The sequence below is a fragment of the Trichomycterus rosablanca genome, chromosome 10, assembly GCF_030014385.1.
Source record: "Trichomycterus rosablanca isolate fTriRos1 chromosome 10, fTriRos1.hap1, whole genome shotgun sequence".
Classification (NCBI taxonomy): Eukaryota; Metazoa; Chordata; class Actinopteri; order Siluriformes; family Trichomycteridae; genus Trichomycterus; species Trichomycterus rosablanca.
In genome coordinates this window covers 9,095,895-9,111,017 of record NC_085997.1, presented here as the reverse complement: position 1 = coordinate 9,111,017, position 15,123 = coordinate 9,095,895, and positions in this window count along the sequence as shown.

Below are 15,123 nucleotides of genomic sequence, written 5' to 3'. Positions count from 1 at the left end.
GGGGGAGGGTAGGGGTTGGGTGTGTGTCTAGGCTTCATCTCTCCTCCGGGCTCGAACCCGAACCCCTTGTGGTCTGCCTCTACCTCCAACTCTCCTGGCTCTCTCTGCGTTGTCATTCATTGTTCAAAACAGACATCTTGACATCTGACCTATGCTAAGCCAATGATTCGCTGGTGTTCAATAAAGTAATGAGTGTTTGCACATGTGAGGAGTGAGAGTGAAGAACTGGTGATTTAGTGTGGCATTTTGATAGGTTGTGTTTGAAAAAGGAAATCATGTTAATTCCTGTTAGATTTTTGTGTATTAGGTAGAAAATAGTGTGTGGAGTTTTGCAAAATGTGTTTTAGGAAATTGAAAACTGAGTCAGACACTGAGAATTAGTGTATGGTTTTGCAGATTTGGTGTGGGGTTCTGGTGTTTGAAAGACATGTTTAGAAAGTTGTGTGACAAGCAAATATTTAGTGTGTAAGCAGTTGAAAAAAACTGTAAACTCACGTACTCTTGTTTATACACTGCCTGGCCAAAAAAAAAGGTCACCACCTGGATTTAACTAAGCAAATAGGTAAGAGCCTCCCATTGGATAATTACTGCATGGGTGATTATGTTTTAGCTGGCAACAAGTTATTTAACCCTAACTGATGCAGTGAATAGCTTCTCATTTGTTAAACAACCATGTTGAAAGATACATCCTGTGGTCGTGGAAAAGATGTTAATCTGTTTCAGAAGGGTCAAATTATTGGCATGCATCAAGCAGAGAAAACATCTAAGGAGATTGCTGAAATTACTAAAATCGGGTTAAGAACTGTCCAACGCATTATTGATTTTTTCAAATTGGCATAGAGGGTTAAAGATGTAAATTTGTATAAAGCATGTGCTGTCAGAAGTGGGATTCAAATCCACACCTCTATTGGAGACTGCGACCTGAACGCAGTGCCTTAGACCGCTCGGCCATCCTAACTACCTGAGTTATTATCAACACACCCCACACGGACTAAGATTTGTACGAACTCCTGAATCTTTTCACATTATTATGTATGGTAAATTTACTGACTGTAACCTATTTGCTGCACTGTACACTTTGTCACTAGGCTGTAAACCATATATTAATCGAAAGGGAGCCCCATATGGGCACTCCAACTGACCAAATAATGTTTTTGGGTGGACCATTCTTAGCACTGGAATAAACCAGCTTGTAGTGTCCGAATAGCTCGGTCGGTAGAGCATCAGACTTTTAATCTGAGGTCCAGGGTTCAGGTCCCTTTTCGGGAGAGTTGGTTCTTACTGCATTAGGTAAGCGGTAATGTCCCGTACTACATGGTTAGTTTACAGTTTTTCTCAATTGCTTTGGTGCATTTGTTTGATCAGAATTAAAATTCTCATAACTGTTAGTTCAACCTCCACAAGATTTAGTCATTTGTGCACATCACAGTAGCAGTTTCTCATTCCTTCCAACAAACTGCAAATGCTTTTGGACATGCATCAATTGCTTCCATACAATTCTCTGCTGTTTTATAACATTATCATTTGCTTATGTCATGTCAGTCAAAATGAACTATACTTATGAATGCTGAATAGTCATTCCTTATGAAACTAATAGTCCTCATTTCATTGCTTGAATCATTACATACAAAAATGTTGAACTAGTTGTCAAAATCAGTATGTTGTATGTTCCAATTCAGTTCCAATATGTACTGCAATATTGTTTACAGTTGTGCACAGCTCTACCCAAAGTGTGTTTCTTATGTTTGTTGTAAATAAGTTTGTACTTGTACTGCTTTAGCACAATGCTGTGAAGAAATTAGAATTGCAAAGAGCATATGCAGTAAAAATGTGATTGTTTACACAAATGTGATTGTTTACACACATTTTCTGAAAGCTTGTCTCATACTCTCAAAACTCTACACACAAATCAAAAAACACACACACAATGGGCAAAACCCCTCAATTCTCCTGCAAAATGAAACTTTACATTCAAAACAATGTTTTCTCTTCTCAAAATGGTATTTTGTTTTCAGATGACACAGACAAACCATCATATGAATAGCCATTTATAAGAACCAGTTGAACACTGATGTGCTCAACATAAAACACTATGATGAATGGAAAACACTTCTTCTCCATTCATCATAATTACTTGGGCCTTTTTTTGTTTAGTGTTACACTTACTACTGACAGTACATACATACGTGTGTTGTAAAATATTTTGGAATATTGTTTTTATACTCAGAACACACAAATACACGGTAACAAATGTATTTTATTTTTCCCACAAAAACAATGTACACAGTGTACATCCCAACCAAAACAAAGTTGCACATACAGTGGTCTACATACAAAAGAACAGAAGAATTTACTGTATACAGTTACAGTAAAAAAAAAAAACTTTTGAAATATCTCATTGTTTTCTATTATTTTTCTTTGTATTTGCCATAATGTTATGGAATTATTTTCTAGGACCATGTTCATGATTTCAGTTTCCTGTTCAGGAGACAGAAGACGTTCCCGTCCACCTTGTGTTGGTAATCTTTCAGTTCTGCAATAAAAATAGTAAAATACTGTAAATACTGTATTATTCCCAAATAATTGAAACATACTTAATTTTTACAGTCCTACAGAACAGTCCACATGCAATACGGCACTACTGTACTCATTGAGTACTGTATTGATATGCAGTACTGCAGTTTTGTAGTGAGAGTAGATTTCTTACCTGTTCTCATTTCGGAAAGTCTGGATGATGGATGCTACAGTGTACCTGCTCAAATTTGGCTGTACTCTTTGCCCAGCCTTTGTTAGACCATGGTTGACCACATGGTCAACCAAAGTGGCTCGGATCTAATCAGAGATTACTGTCACTGGCCTTCCTCGTCCTCCCCGTCCTCCTCCTCCTCTTACTTTTACTCCTCTGGCTCTGCCTCTGTTTCCAATGTTGGCATCCATTGCTCCAAAACAGAAGAGCTCACCTGTTGGCCTTTTATACTAAAGCTCTGATTTCTGATTGTTAACCTGTGTGACAGGTGTTTGCCCATGTGATGAGTCAGTGTGCATAGTAGGGCAATTAACGTTAGAGTTAGGAATAACAGAATGTTCCTTGTGAAAACAAGAGATTTTCTTCATGAAAATTGTGTGTAGTGTTTTGAAAAAGTGTGTTTTAGAACTGCAATTTAAGTGTAAAGCAGGAATTGTGCTTGTAGTTTAGCAGAACTGGTTTAGGAAGTTGGTGCATGAGTTACATGTTGTGGTCATTGTGTCTCAAGTACCAGAATTTGTGTGTAAACAATCGAGAAAAAGTGTAAGTGTCTTGTACCCATTTACCTCACTAAATACAATAATGTGTAACCTAACTGTAGATTTTAAATGGGTGTGCTAATAGTGTATAGTGCTGTCTTGAGCATTTTCAGGTAGTGTCATTGCATTGAAAAAAACACTTACATAGTGAACTGTCATAATAAAAACATGACAAAGCCATTTGACATATGATGTATCTGGAAGTTTTATATGAAATATTGTATTCAGTAACCTCTGTTAGAACATATTAAGTTAGTGAGTGAGATCCATTTCTCTTCAACTGGTAGTTCTGTTGAAGATATTTTGCTAAGGGCCAGTATGTCCCCTTGGGGCATTCTCACATCTGGGTTGCATTATTTGTGAGGCCTTGCTGGCGCCATGGGTAATGATGAAGACTGTGTCTCATCTATAGGAGATGGTTGATTAATGTATACAATCCTGGTGCCTGGTGACCCCTGAGGAGATCAGATTTCTGTTGGGGTCGCATGGGGCAGTAGGCAATCTAGAGCTAATGTTTTTGGTAGACAAGAGGCCACAGCACTCTTTCTTTGTGTTTGAATGCTATTGAAAACAGATGTGCTGTATGTAAATTACTGGGGTATTTAAACCTAAGGTTGGCGTAAGGAAAGCAGAGAGCAGCAGATCCGAACACAAGCTCTCTCCGGACAAAGCCAGGCTGTCCGAGCGACACTGCTATTATTCTGTAATAAACTTCTTAATTACAAATAAGCTGTGTCAACGGAGTCGTCATTTCCTCATCAAACACCTCATCGCTAAAGCAAGACAAAAGACACTTCAAAATGGCGCCCAACGTGGGGCTCGATGTGGATACTTCACCACTGATGACATAGCGACATCAGGTGAGCGTTCTATTTTTTGTGATGATAGGGCGTGAGCCTGTGTGTTGTAATCTGTGGTGTTTGGCTGCACTGAAAGATCTGGTGTGAGCTATGAGGTGTGGACGGTGGAATGATGCTTCGTCTAAATTTGAGGTTTATTGCATAGTCAACTTTGCAATAATGGGGGGAAATATAATTAATAAGGATAGACAAGGAAAAAGTTTAAGTAGAAGTAAGAGAAGAAAAAAAAAAAGTGTGTGGAAAGCCTTAATTAGTAACGGTTACAGTGTGTTAATACGCCATGCACGTTATAAAGTACAGGGCCCAATTGGCTTTATAAGCTGTAAGACATGAGTTTTAACCATTGCGTGAAAAGTGGCTAGATATAGTTGTGTTGTAAACTTTGCAATGAGGGGAAAAGAGGTAACATGGGAATAGAGATGATACAGAAGGAAAATAAGTTTAAGAAAAGAGTTGAAGAGAAAAAAAAAAAAAAAAGAAGAAAAATAGCCTTCAGTAATAGCGATTAAGATTACTAATTGCGCCACGTAAGGGAATATTGCACAGGCCTGTTTAGCATTATTAACGGTAAATCGTGAGTGTTAGTCTCTTGTCGTTAGGAAATTATAAGGTGAGAGTTAATTGAAGGTAAGGATTAAGAGAAATAGAGAAAATAAGTGGTAAACACAGAGGTAAATAAGAGGAAAGTGAAGAGATTCAAGGTAACAAAGGAGAAGTAGTTAAACAGGAACTAGGAAAAAAGAGGATTTAAAATGAGTAAAGGAGAATAAATGAGTGTAAGGAAGAAGCATGCGTTAAGGAAAATATGAATTAGTTGACTTTAATATTAGGATTTTGTGTGTAAGAGCTTTAGGTCTATGTGTGTGCGTTTGTGTGTGTGTGAACCCCCTTGTGTGATAAGAAGAAGGAGGGGTGTTATGTGTGTGTGGTGTGTAAGAGCATGAAGTTGATTTGTGTGCATTTGTGTAATGTGTGGCGCCTGTCTTAAGTGTTAGTGTGTAATTATTGCATATGCATATAGGTGGAGAAAGGAGGTTTAGTAATTATGTGTACAGTTATTTTGTCTTTTAATAATAAAAACACATGAGCCCTTGAAGAAGATTTGTTTTATTAAGTAATAAGTAATTTTAATAAGCTTCTTCAAGAAGGACAGTTAATGTTAATTAGTTAATGATAATTAATGAGCTTTCTTGGGAGGTTAAATAAGTGAAATAACTCATGAGCCTCAGACATAAGAGGACATTGTGTAGTTAAAATGCATAAACTCCCAAAGAGAGACATAGTGTTTTTAAGAATGGAGAGATATTATTAGAGTGGAAACTAGATGTTTTATGGATGAAGTATAGTGTGAAATTGTGGTTTAGTGCTTAAATGTGGACAACATTAATTGTAGATGAGGTGTTGTTCGGTAGAGGTATATAATTAAATATTATTGTAATTATTATGTGTTATAAGAGCTTATGAATTCCTGTCTTTCTTATTCTGTGTGTGTGTGAGAAAAGAGATGGTATAATCTATATGATTATTGCTGCCACTGGATGTGGTTTGGTTTTAAGATAAAGTATGTTTGAAGTTGAGTTTTTGACACCACATTGGAAAAGAGGTTTAAAGGATGAGGAGCAGATAGCAAAAGTTAAGATAGCAGAAGAATAGAATGTATGTAATTGAGACTTGTAGTTCAAGGAGTAAAATTAATTGTAAAAGAGTTTAAGATGACCTAATTAAGCAGGAGTTAATTTAAGAAAAAACTAAAGAAGGTGTGTAACTGCAATGCTTAGCTGTTGTGAATGCAAATGCTCGAGTGTGTAAAAGTTTATCGAAGTGAAGGAAAAAAACCTGAGAAAAGTTGTGAATTAATAGAGTGCTGTTTAGTAAAAGACTTTATAAACTTTGCCCTGTCTTCTGATTCCTGTGTGTTCATATGAGACGACTACAAAGTGGGTTTCTGTGAGCAGAGGAGAAGGAGGGGTGATTCTCCCCTTGTGTGTGCTGATGCAAAGTGGCGGTGCAGTTGTACAATAAGGACTGAAGTGTGATGACATCATTCATCTAAATCAGGCCAGTGTTCCTGTTTATTATCACAAACTCTGCTATCCAATACCTGCATTCTAAGTGTATTTTATGATTATTATTCATCTATTTGTGTATACAAGAGTATATGTATTTGTTTATACCAAATGATTAGAGAGCAGAGGCTTGGCAACAGACTGATCGTTCATAGGAATATACTAAACTTTGATTGCTAATGTGAGTTTTACTGTCTGTGCATGATTTCTGATCTGAGCTGTGTTGGGGTTTGATATTGAGACTATTTGTTGGTTTAAGGTGAAAAGGTGATTGTTTGTTGCAAATAGGAATATATTTGATGATAGTTGGTCCCTTGTGGGAGTGTGTGAGTTTGAGTTTCATAAGGGATAGGACTTTCTTTTATTTGGGGGATTAATTGAGTGAGCTTTTGCTTACAATTTGATAAATTCTTTAAGTGTTTGGTTATTATAATAGGAGATACTTAGTGTTGTGGATGGTTGTCACCTTTGGAGTTGGCAAATTCATTTTGGGTTTTATTGACTGTGTCAAATCAGTTGCTTATGAAATAAAGGAGTGGTAATTGAAATAGTTTTAAGTAGTTATAGTGATTAGTCTTATTTTTGCAATAAGGGTACATAAGGAAGTCATTACAATGTCGGAGAAGGACGCTAAAATTGCGAAGGTTATTACTCCTGTTGATGTGATACAGAAGAATAACTCTTTAGTTAAAGGCATCCCAAAGATGATGGAGAAGTGGAATAAGCGTTGGCCTGAGATTAACCAACCTTGGCCATTGGAGGGAACGTTTAATCCAGATGTAATTAATACAATGCAGGTGCTTGTGTCTACATATAAAGCTGATCAAAAGAAGGGTAAAAAAGGCGAAAAACGTAAAGAAAAAAGACAAGAGGAGCTTGGCATTCTCCAGTTGTTTGAGAAGGAAGGGCAGAAGCGGATGAGAGCTGCAAAAGAGAAGAGAGACAGAGGTGCAGAAGAAATAGAAAAAAGCACAAAAGAAATAGAAAAACGAATGGCGGAAATCAATGTGCCTTTTTCACATGTGGACTCAGTAAAGAAGCCCCCTCCCTATCAGACGAAAGTGAAATTTGAGGAGGTTTATCCCCAGCTCCCAGTGATCAGTCAGGAGGGCAATTATCAAATCAGAAATGAGGATGATCGAATAATAGAAATGGGACAAGCGGAAACAACCATAAAGATGTACCCAAGTTCTAAAAGTAAGAAGAAGATGACATCTTTGAAAACTGAGGGTAAGCTGAGGACCAGGAGGATGGAATTTGAAGATGATGAAGATCGAAGTGATCTGGAGGAGGTCATGGGAGGATATGACCCTGCAGTCAGGAAGATATTGGCTAAAGCGGAAAAGAGAGGAGATAAAACAAGGAGGAGAGAAGACTCAGGAGATGAAAGCTCTAAGGAGAGTGAAAATAGTGATTCAGATGGTCCTATGTATTCAAGAGGGTTTTTTCCTGCAACATCCAGCACCAGAATTGAGGACAAACAGAAGGCTTTAAGACAGGTGGGGAAAAGTATAGATCAATGTCTTTCATGCCTGGAGGAATCCACTAATCCGGAAGGCCGGAAAGAGCTGGAGGAGCAATTAAGGGAATTGCAGATACAGAAGAAAGAGTTGCAGAAAGAAGACTCCAAACAAGTGGACAGAAAGTATGTGTTGCGTTCAAGAAAAGGGAAGTCACTGGAGAAGATGTGTCCAGTGGTCATCCGAGGACAGAGTTTGGAGTACAAGCCTTGGCAGAATACAGATATGTCAGATATACTTGAGAAGTTGCCTACTCTTCAGGATGGAGCACATCCTTGGATTTCAAAGCTGGAAGAGATTATGGTGGGGACACAATCGGCTATAGGAGATATTAAGAGACTTTTAGCTAATCTCCTTGGGGTTCCAGCCATGGAGGAGCTTCTACAGAAAGCAGGGCTTAATCGATATGTGGGGACTGCTGTGAATGACCCGGAGTTGTTTTCTGCGAATAGAGGTCGAGTGTGGAGAGCGCTAAGAGATACGTTTCCGACAAATGTGCATCCAGATAATATTCTCATTGAGCCATTGGGCAGGGAAGAAAACCCGAGGGCATATGTCTCGAGAGCCCATCAAGTGTGGAGAAATGTCACAGGAAATGACCCGGACTTGAATCGAATGGAGCAATCAATTTTGCGAGCTAAAATACAGAAGGGGCTGCCTTTGCCGGTGAGGAGTAAGCTAGCAGAGGTGGTTGGTCTTGGAAGCATGGAAAAGGGTGTCTATGCAGATCATATAGCCCACCAGGTGGAGCTATATAGGAAGAAGGAGTATGATCAAAAAGAGCAGGACCAAGAAACCCTTAGAAAACTTAACCAAATACAATTGGTGGATAATAAGAAGAAGGAGAAGAAGCAGGCTGTGGTTATACAGAGTCAGTCTCAGCAAAATCCACCTTTGCCACAAGTACAGCCGAGCCAGGCTCAGCCTCAACCATCTCAGTCATCATCAGTGGTTCCAGTTGTTTCTTACCCACAGCCATCGTTTGGTCAAGTGCAGACCTGGAGAGGAAGAGGTCGTGGAAACCTAGGAAGAGGAGGAAGATTTAATCCATATTTCCAACAGTCTTCGGAAGTGTGTTTTAATTGTGGACAGTTTGGTCATTTTGCCAGGGAGTGCAACAGGCCAGGAGGAAATTTCAGAGGAGGAATTCTCAGAGGAAGAAATTTCCGAAGAGGAGGATTTAGGGGCCAACCGAGGTCTTTTGAGGGACCTGTGAACCCTTACAGGGGCCCGGAGCAAGGATTTTAGAGGTGCCCAGAGGACCCAAAAGGGGGGTGTCAGCTGGTAGCATCAGGGTCGGAGAAAGATCCGACAATAGAGGTGAAAGTAAATAATAGACCTTTGGAAATGATGGCAGATAGTGGAGCGGCTTTCACCTGTATTCGACCTGAAGATGCTATACATCTCCCTATGTCCAATCAATGGATTAGGACAATTGGGTTTGAGGGAATAAAACAGCTGATACCTCTTACAAAACCGATTGAGCTTTGTTATAAAAATCTGAAGACTACAATACCTATATTGGTATCAGAACATACACCTATTGCACTTTTGGGAAGAGATGCTTTGTGTAGATTGAACTGTACGATAAAGTGTACACCTGACGGCTGTCTGGTGGAGGTGCCAAATGATGTGGTGCACCAATTGTTGATGTCAGTGGAGACTGAGGTCTCTTCAGTATTCTGGATTGGAAATCTTGGTGCAGAATTTTTGGAGCCCGCCAAGTTGTGGGAGAAGTTTATTGTAGCAAACATGCCTGATGCGAAGCTCCCGGAGTATCCATATCACTGTACGCTTAAGTATTTCAAGGATGCTGCCCAATCGAATTCAGAGGAATGGTTGAAACGTCAACCGAAGCAAGTTCAACTTCGTTCGTGCTGCATAGTTTTGGGACCACAAGGGGCAGCTATGAAGATAGATAGAGATGATTATTTGTCCGAGGAGTTTGATATTGAAAAGAGTGTCCCACATGTGACTTTGTTGGTGTCTGAAGATTATGAGCAGAAGCATATAGGAGAAATGATGGTGCAAGCAGAGGAAGCTGTTTTTCTACCGATGAAGGAGAATCTTGCAATTTGGAGAAGTGAGGACCAGCGTTTTATTAAGATTATGATTTCTGCTCAAGGGCAGGGACAGCCACAAACTGTGCGAATGACGCATGAGTCCATTTGCAGTGCTAAGATGGATGGAAACTCTATGAGAGAAGAGATGTTGCAACAAGTTCCAGGATGTTTATGGTCTCAGCATAGTACTGATATTGGACTGGTGAAGTCAGCTCAACCAGTGAAAGTTGAACTACGACCAGGAGTCAAACTTCCTTGGAAGAACCAATATCCATTAAAAGAAGAGGCAATTAGGGGGATTGGACCACAAATAGAAGGACTTTTGAAAGCAGATGTTTTGAAGATAACACAAAATCCTCAGAGTAATACGCCTTTGTTGCCTGTGAAGAAGCCAGACGATTCTTATCGCTTGGTACATGATTTAAGAGCAGTGAATGAAGTAGTGGCAGATTTTCCAGCAGAAGTGCCGGATCCGCATACTCTGTTAGCCCAAATGCCTCCAGATGCGACACATTTTACAGTGATAGATTTATGTGGTGCGTTTTTTAGTGTTCCACTTGGTATAGAAAGTAGGGGTTTATTTGGATTCACATACAGAGGTCAGTTCTATGAGTATAAGAGGTTGCCGCAAGGATTTAAACATAGTCCTCATATATTCAATAAAGTGTTAAAGGATGATTTGGCAGGAATAGATCAGATGCTAGAAAGCACGGTTATTCAGTATGTGGATGATATTATTATTTGTTCATTAGATGAGCAAACATGTCACAAGGACTCAGTTAGGTTGTTACAGATACTGGCAGAGAAGGGGCATAAGGTCTCTCTGAAAAAGCTGCAGTATTGTCAGGAGAGAGTGGTTTATTTGGGACAAACAATAACGCAGGGACATAGAAGTATTGCTGATAGTCAGTTGGAAGCTATTCGCAAGGCTCCAAAGCCTAGAACGGTCAGAGAAATGATGACATTTCTGGGTATTGCTGGCTATTCTTCAGCATGGGTAGAGGATTATGCTAGTTTAACGGGACCTTTGAGAGCTATGATTAAAGATACAGGGAATGCGCAATTGCATTGTAATCTTTCGTGGACACAGGATGGCCTTTTGGCTTTTGAGACGATCAAAGGGAGGTTACAGGAGGTTCCAGCGCTAGCGCTTCCAGACTATTCTAGGAATTTTCTGTTGTATGTGTCTACTTCTATTGGGGGTAAATATGCATGTGCAGTTCTTTGTCAGCCAACAGGAACAGGAACAAGCCCTCAACCTGTTTCTTATTATTCTACTGCGTATTCAGAAGTAGAATTGGGGTTACCCCTGTGCTATAGAGCAATGGTGGGAGTTTCTTTGATGTATGATAAAGCATCATCTGTTACGATGGGATATCCAGTGACAATTCTTACCCATCATAGCCTTAGAAATCTTTTGAATTATGGCAAGTATACATTGACTATGCCTAGGCTTAGGGACTATCATAGACTCTTAGAGCAGGAAGATGTCACTGTAGTGAGGTGTGTTACGGTGAACCCAGCTGAGACTTTGCCAACTCCTGAGGATGGTGAACCACATGATTGTGTTAAGGAAGCAGAGAGGTATATGAAACTTAGGTCAGATTTGCAAGCTCTCCCACTGCATGAAGCAGATGTAGAATATTGGACTGATGGTTCTTGTTATCGTGTGGGAGATAAGTTGAGTGCTGGTTATGCAGTAGTGAAAGCCCAAGGAGCTGGATTTGTTATTGAGAAGGCTGAAATAATACTGCAGCCTGCATCTGCGCAGCTTGCTGAACTTGTGGGGCTAACTGAAGCATGTTTGTTGGCGGAAGGTAAGCGAGTGACAATATATACTGATTCCGCCTATGCGCACAATGTGTGTCATTTGTTTGGATCAGTGTGGAAGAACAGAGGGTTTAAGAAAACTGATGGTTCCCCAATACAGCATCATGCTCAAATAATGAAACTGTTGTATGCTATGATGAAGCCCAAGGAAATAGCAATAGCTAAATGTGCAGCACATAAAAAGGATATGTCAAGGGTCACACAAGGAAATAAAGCAGCTGATGAAGCTGCAAAGGCAGTTACAGGAGCAGACAAAGTGGGTGAAGTGTTTCTGGTTACGCATGAAGTGAATTTGGAAGAGAAAATTACACTTAAGGATGTGATTTTACTTCAGGAAGCTGTTCCTGATGTGGATAAACAGTTGTGGCTAGACCGAGGTGCCACCAAGGATTCTACAGGTCTTTGGAGAAATCATGAGGGATTGATAGTAGCACCTCCAGACCTGTTAGGTCTAATGATTCAGGAAGCACATGGGTTGGCTCATGTTGCAAGAGGGGAAGTTAAACGTAAGATTACAAAGGAGTATGGTTTTTGGGCACCATGTCTGCTTGAGCAGATTGATTATGTTATAGGTAGATGTACTATCTGTCTGAAAAATAATGTTCGAAGGGGAGTGATGGTTCCTCCTGGTTATATTCCAACACCGAGAGGTCCTATGCGTGAGTTGGTTGTGGACTTTGTGGATATGATAAAGCCAGTTGAAGGAAAGAGGTATATGTTGGTTGTTGTGGATAGATTTTCACGATGGCCTGAGGCTTGTCCAACCAAGCGAAAGGATGCCCAGTCTGTTGCTAAGTTTTTGTGTAGAGAGGTCATAAGCAGGTGGGGACTTCCAGATCGGATATCCTCAGATAATGGGAAAGAGTTTGTGGATAAAACAGTGAAATTGATTTTGCAAAAATTGGGAATTAAACAGCGTCTTGGTGCGGTCTATCATCCGCAGAGTCAAGGGATTTGTGAAAAGATGAATGGTGTTTTGAAAAATCGCATTGTGAAAATTTGCCAGCATACGGGGTTGAATTGGATAGCAGCGCTTCCATTGGCGTTAATGGTGTGTCGCTCGAGTGAGCTGCGTGAGTTACATATGACACCTCATGAATTGATTACAGGTAGATTGATGCCGATGCCTTGTTTGCGTACAAGTGGAAAGGGTCCAAGCTTAGCCCTTTTAGAGGATGAAATGAGAGCATATGTTGCGTATATGGCTAATCTGCATAAAAGAATATCCGCGTACGTTTCTGACAGGCAAAAGAAAGAGGAGGTGCAGGAGAGACTGGACGAACAAAGGAAGTGTTCAGTGCAACCTGGGGACAAGGTGTTTGTGAAGGTATTTAGAAGAAAGTGGTATAACGAACGTCGTGAAGGACCATTTGAAGTTGTTCGCAGTACAGGAACTGCGGTTCAGGTTAAGGGGTCTCCAACGTGGTACCATTTGTCGCATTGTGTTAAAGCGCCAAGTGAGGAGGTACTAGATTCACAGAGTCAGGAAGTTGAAGGTTCAAGAAAGTTAGAAGGGAATGTTGTGGAAGATAATGTGGAAGATAATGTGGAAGATGTTGATGGGAGTGTGCATGTGTCTGATGATGTCAGAGATGACTCTGCAGTTAGTGAGCAGGAAAGGAGATTTGGAGACATTGATTTTCAACATGTCCCAGGAACAGCAGAGCTTGTTCCTGAGGAGTGTGAAGCGCCAGAGGTTACAAAGGGAAGTGATTCTGATGCAGGAGAATGCAGAGACACAGGTAGACAAAGGAGTCCAAGACCAGCTAGGAAAAGGGTTAGACCAAAGCGTTATGACGACTAGAGTGGTAGGAACTTCAGGGAAGTGTAATCTTTCAGCACTGAATGATTCTGAAAGTATGAGTGTGTTATGTTTAACTACGGTAGCGCCTCAGATGGTGACAATGGTGTCAACTCTTAAGAAGAAGGTAGTTAGAGCCAAGTTAGGGGGAGCAGTTTATCTTCCCTGTAAATGCTCGAGGTTTAATGTTGGTGGTAATAATTCGCCTGTGTGGAGCGATAGTCGTGGTAAAGAAGTGTTGCTAACAGGACCTGAGGTTGATACTGTGCCTCTTGATCAGAGGAAATATATTTTGCTGAATGATGTAAGGTGGTTGACAGTCAGTGATGATTGTACACTTTTTGTGAGAAATATTACTAGAGAAGACCTAGGGGAGTATACATGTACTTATTATGAGCCGGAGTTTAAATTCATTCCTTTGGTAAATAGTTGGAGAGGAGGTTATATAACTCGTAAAGTGGTGGTTATGATAGTAGATTTGAGTCCTGTGGAGATGTTTACGGTTGCTAAGAGAATTGAGGAGCAAGCCACTACAGCGACTACTCTAGGGGTAAATAGAACACGGATGAGGAGTATTACTTTAGTTCCGGAAACAACTAAGAGTGTTAATACATCAGTGGAGATTACTACTGTAGCTTCGACTTTGAAGGGAATGGAAGCTACTACAGTGATGGTGAAAGCATCTACTTTTGTCACTTCTGGAAATACTACAAGTAAGGTTGATATAAGGGCAACCTTTGTTAATAATTCGGTGACGACGGTGTTGCCTAAGACTTTTGTAAGAGTGACTCAAACACCTGACATGACAACTTTGAACTTTAAGGAAGTGGAGAATATAACTCAGAAGCCTATGTTGAAGCTAAAGCTTAGTGTAAATAGTAGTAGTAAGATGTCTGAATCTGGAAAGCAGATGGAGGAAGAGAAGGGTGTAGATTCATCTGTGACAACTCAGAGGACTGTTTTAGATGTTAAAGATCAGTTCTTAGATTTTGACTGGACATCAGAAGAAATGGCTGACCAGTACCGTTCATTACAGAAGAGAGAAACTAAGTGGAAGGCATTTGGATTCGATTCTTCAGTGTTACAAATCTCAGACCCATGGGCAAGTAGGAATTTGTGGTTTCAGCAATTAACTCATTCAGTAAGATCAGTTAGACGACTGAATGGTCCATGTATAGTGAAAGTTCCAACGCCTGGGACATGGCCTTCAATTTTGGAAACGGAACCAGAGCCGTTGCTTTCTATATGTCAATACTATGTGCTGTCATGGTTATTATTTCAGCAGCAATCAGGAGGAGATAGATTGATGGCTTTGTCAGTGCATTTGTTTAGACCTAAGAATAATTGTTCTTGGTTGAGAGATTTGCCATATGTGAATTTACTTGATCAACATGAGAATGTGTTGACAGCGGTTCCTGATGAAATAGAGGTAAGATCTGTTGGAGCTAAAGATTGTTTTTGTTCAAATGAAACTAGTAAAGGAACTAAAATGTTTATGGGAATATCAGATTGTGACAATTATATAATGGACTTGGGTGAGCGTAAGCAGAAGGCTAAGAGTGATTTATTTAAGGTGACTTTTTATATGCCACACCTCAAAAGGAGTAGGACTTTGATGGTGCGGAATCAGATTTTGCCTGGAAATGTGACTATAGGAAATTTTAAAGATATTTGGTGGGTTTGTGGTGATAAAGCTTA